The sequence below is a fragment of the Vanellus vanellus genome, assembly GCF_965231255.1.
Source record: "Vanellus vanellus genome assembly, chromosome: 1".
NCBI classification, from domain to species: Eukaryota; Metazoa; Chordata; class Aves; order Charadriiformes; family Charadriidae; genus Vanellus; species Vanellus vanellus.
Genome location: NC_138905.1, coordinates 51,215,429 through 51,219,886, shown reverse-complemented (window position 1 = coordinate 51,219,886; position 4,458 = coordinate 51,215,429).

Here is a 4,458-nt window from a genome sequence, read left to right as displayed (position 1 = left end):
ATCCTGAATATTTTCTTATACCTGGCACCCTTCTCTTATTCAGTTTTGTTCTCACCCTATTCGTTTCCAACAAGCATACCATTTAATGGATATTCAAATAATTTTTAATGGATAAGTTTAGCAAGAGCTTTTTAAAAATAGAGCTTTTTGCAACTGAATTGAAGAAATTTTCACCTGCTATAGGATTTGAAAAGCCTGTGTCATTCCACTAATAAGAACCTTCAAGTAGTAGAAAAGTTCAAATGCATGCTAAAATTTGTTCATGGAATTTATTTCAAATTAAACTTGGAATACTCACTCAGAATTGAAAGAACCAAGTACTCAAAGTTGGGGAATAAGATGCTGTAATCTTCCTGAGGGACGAGCAAAGTGAATGACTGCTTTAAAGAATTGTCATCTCAATTTTAATTACAGAACTTGTCCAAGAATCATCATAGCATTATTGCATATTGATATGCTCCAGGATTAGAATAAATTCCGAATGGATCAAGTACTACCTATTTCCACCATTCTTTTGTCTGATTTACCTAAATGATATCAATTTTGTGCGATCCCACTACAAATGTGAGTAAACACACTTATTATTTTTAACTCTGGCTTTTGGTTGTGGTTGTTAATCTGGTCACAGTCAGAGTTTCATAATCTGACACAAAGACATCACTTGGGAATTGAGTCAGATTACAGACATATGCCATTGTAGCAGATATAGATAGAAATAGTTGTTAACTTTAAGAGAAGGGTACTGAAGGCTGTTATATACAAAGGAACAACCCTTAATTATACATAGTTTCCAAAGTATTCAAATCCCTTTCACTAATTGTGACAGTCACTTATAGGAAGTGTTGCTTTTGCTTGCCGTTAGACCCACTTGCATCAGTCGGATCTAAACGCAGATAATAGTCCGAGTCCACCCTTCAGCACTGTAACACTGACATTGCATCCTTTGCCTTCCAGTACGTGGACTAAAAAGTGATAGCATACCAAACCTGCTTCCCCAGGGCAGTTTGGGAAAAGGATCCTCCGCAATCTCTCATGTGCCAGTGTCATGGTTTGGGCCAGACTGGACAGATGCTCTCTGAGAAGGGAGAGTGTCTCCACTCCAGGAGAGGAGGAAGAGAGAGAGAGAGAGAGAGAGATTTATGAGTTTAGAAAAAACTAAACTGATTTAATGAAATATTAATAAAATAATAAAAAGAAAATATCAAAATATATACAAGATTTACAAAACTGTATCAAGTTCCCAGGATGATAATCACGTCAGTGGCAGACACTGGGAAAGTCCCAAACTGGACTCAATGACAGATGAGAACTGGATTCAGGAAGGCACGGATTGGGATCAAAGGCAGACAAACGGAGTCCTCCTTGGACACTGGCCATTGAAGAAAAAGAGAACCGACCCTTTGATCCCTCAGCTTTTATACTGAGCATGATGCAGATGGGATGGAATACCCTGTTGGTCAGTTTTGGGTCACCTGTCCTGTCCGCTCCTCTCCGCAGGTGGGACCCCCACTGTGCTTTTCCACTTCTGACCCTTCAATGGGGCAAATAACAAAATTAGCTGGCCTTGGGTGTTATAGCAATAAATATAAGCAAGAGCCTCTCTGCATACCATTCCTTGGCATAAATTAGAAACAATCAGGTCTTAGGAGTCTCTGGAATCGGACAGTGTCTGAAAAAATATGCTGTTAATTTCAGAGAGATCAGTTAGAAGAGGCTTAGCTGCAAAGTAAAATTACTGAACAGAAAATCGGTTCTGTTTTACCTCAAACCAGGACGGCCAGAAATTCCAGTTCCCTCCATGCGTCTTTCCTCCTTCAGCCTGTGAGTCCTACCATCCTACAGTCCTGCCATCCTAGAGCCCACACACTAACTGTGGGAGAGATCCCATCTGAAACACCGACTGCGGCATCCAGTCATTACCAAATGTACAGGCCTCCACATACCCAGTTCTACAAATTAAAACACTTACCTATGTTAGAGAAAGGTCAAACATGTCTGCAGAAAAGCAACTTGGATTTTCCTTTTGTAAGTAAAGATGTAAACAACACACTGGTTTTAGATAGGTTAATACAGAGAGATGCATGGAATTAAAAATTATTTTGGAATAGAAAACAAAATGTTTTTCCAAATGCGTGTTCACTTTAGGGACCGTGTAACTAAGCACCTATTTACGTATGTATCTACTTCTCCTTGCATACTGACCTCTATATTTTGAAATACTGTTGGTGAGAGAAAGAAAAATAACTGTATTGTTTCCCAAAGTTAAAGATCTATGCAATTATGCTGTGAAATGAATGGCTTATCAGGAAAAAATAACTTTGCAATTAGCTGTGTGTAGGAAGGCAATGGAAGATGTTAACTCCACTTGGGGGGTAACCTGAAAACTATTCTGGTGTTCAGACCAGACTTGATCTCTCACTGCTGGTGCTTGACCTTTCCTCCCTGACTCCATGGCTGGTTTCCAGCAGCAAATCTTCCAGGAAAGGTACAAGCTGACCCAAGTTTAACTTCTTATTCATCATTCTGGCAATTGTTTTTTGTGTATCTCAATCTCGCTTCCCCTTTTTTTGTTTCTGCTGAAGAGACTTTTGCATGGAAACAGGACATTAGAGGCAGACAGGCTAGCCCGATGCCGCAGGGTATTCAGTCTGCGATCTCCAAGCTGATTTTTTTTTTCTTCTACAGTAATCTAAGAGGAATCAAGAAGACAACAGAGTGAAAGACAAGCTTGGCACATAAAAAAACCCTATTTCTGTAGAGAATATTTTTCAAAGTTGGGTATCAACAATCTTTTTATAAGTGGATTTTTTAAAAAACTATTATCAACATGACAGCAGTACTTAGTTTGTTTTTTTTTTTTTTCATTGCTGTTAACGAAAGTCTGATTAATTAAGTTAGCCAAATTAATTAAGCTAATGAAATTAACCAAGCGAATTTTCAGTTTTGTGTCCAGAGGCTACAAAGATGGTTTTTGCCAAATTATCTCTTCAGTGTTCCCACTCTGAGATAAAAGAAAGACCCAAGATACTTGCTACCTTTGCCACCAGAGAGCAGTGGAATTAAGTATTTTAATTACAACAATAATTGTTTTTAATTAGTGACATGCACTAAATGCAAGAGCTTGCCTTTCCTTGAATGCTGTTGAACAGTGGTGCCTCTGAATGAAACAGGGACAAACCCCTTAATACGATATGAATTTGTTTGAAATTGTTTCTTTTTTTTTGTAGTATTTCCCTTCACTCTGTTCATTCTGAGAGGATCTGACTGAATTGTCATCGTTTCCGATGATTCACCAGCAAATTTACACAGAAGAGCTCATTAGTTGATGGTTATACCCCCTATACATCAATCTGGAATACCATGTGGAAAGCCAGTCTCCAGTCGTTTAATTGCTGCCACTTTTGCAATGAAGAGTCTAACAGGGAATGCTCTGCCTATTTCCCTCCATCCTTCTGTCCCTCCCTCTCTTCCTTCCTCACTTTGTCTGTTTTCTTTTTCTTTTTCTTTTTCTTTTTCTTTTTCTTTTTCTTTTTCTTTTTCTTTTTCTTTTTCTTTTTCTTTTTCTTTTTCTTTTTCTTTTTCTTTTTCTTTTTCTTTTTCTTTTTCTTTTTCTTTTTCTTTTTCTTTTTCTTTTCCTTTTCCTTTTCCCTTTCCTTTTCCTTTTCCTTTTCCTTTTTCCTTTTTCCTTTTTCCTTTTTCCTTTTCATTTTCCTTTTCCTTTTCCTTTTCCTTTTCCTTTTCCTTTTCCTTTTCCTTTTCCTTTTCCTTTTCCTTTTCCTTTTCCTTTTCCTTTTCCTTTTCCTTTTCCTTTTCCTTTTCCTTTTCCCTTTCCTTTTCCTTTTCTCTTTCTCTCTCTCTTTCTCTTTCTCTCTTTCTTCCTATACCAGACACATTTTCTTTTTTTTTGTTATGTGAACAGTATATTGCTTTTAATATTCTTGTTGAAGTACTACAAAGGAAGGTCCTCATCTGGTATAAAATGTCACAACTCTGTGGTCAATGAAGCAATAGCAGTTTATTCCAAAGGAGGATCTAAAACAGAGGAGAATATGTAGTCTGAATTAAAAGAAAAAAAAAAAGAAATTTAAAAGGAATATTTAAAAAGCCATAATTTTTTTGTCTGCAAAATCAATGCCTGAGAGTATATGGTGTTCTCTATATCTCTATATTCTCTATATACTTATCATTTTATCTCATAATCTCTACATTCATTAGTTCACCAAATAATCTATTTTGAGACCTCCCATCCAAGTCATCCACCAGATAACATGACACTCAGCCAAAAATACGCATTGAAAGTCTGTAATAGTATAAAGTGTGCGATAATGATCTAAAATTTACCCTAGTGAGAACTAGTTTTCTGCATGAACACTTCTGTTAAGTATTTCTGGGAACATTCAACATGTACAAGAAGCCTTTGACTCATTGTCTTTAAAAACAAATTTTAAAAATGAATAG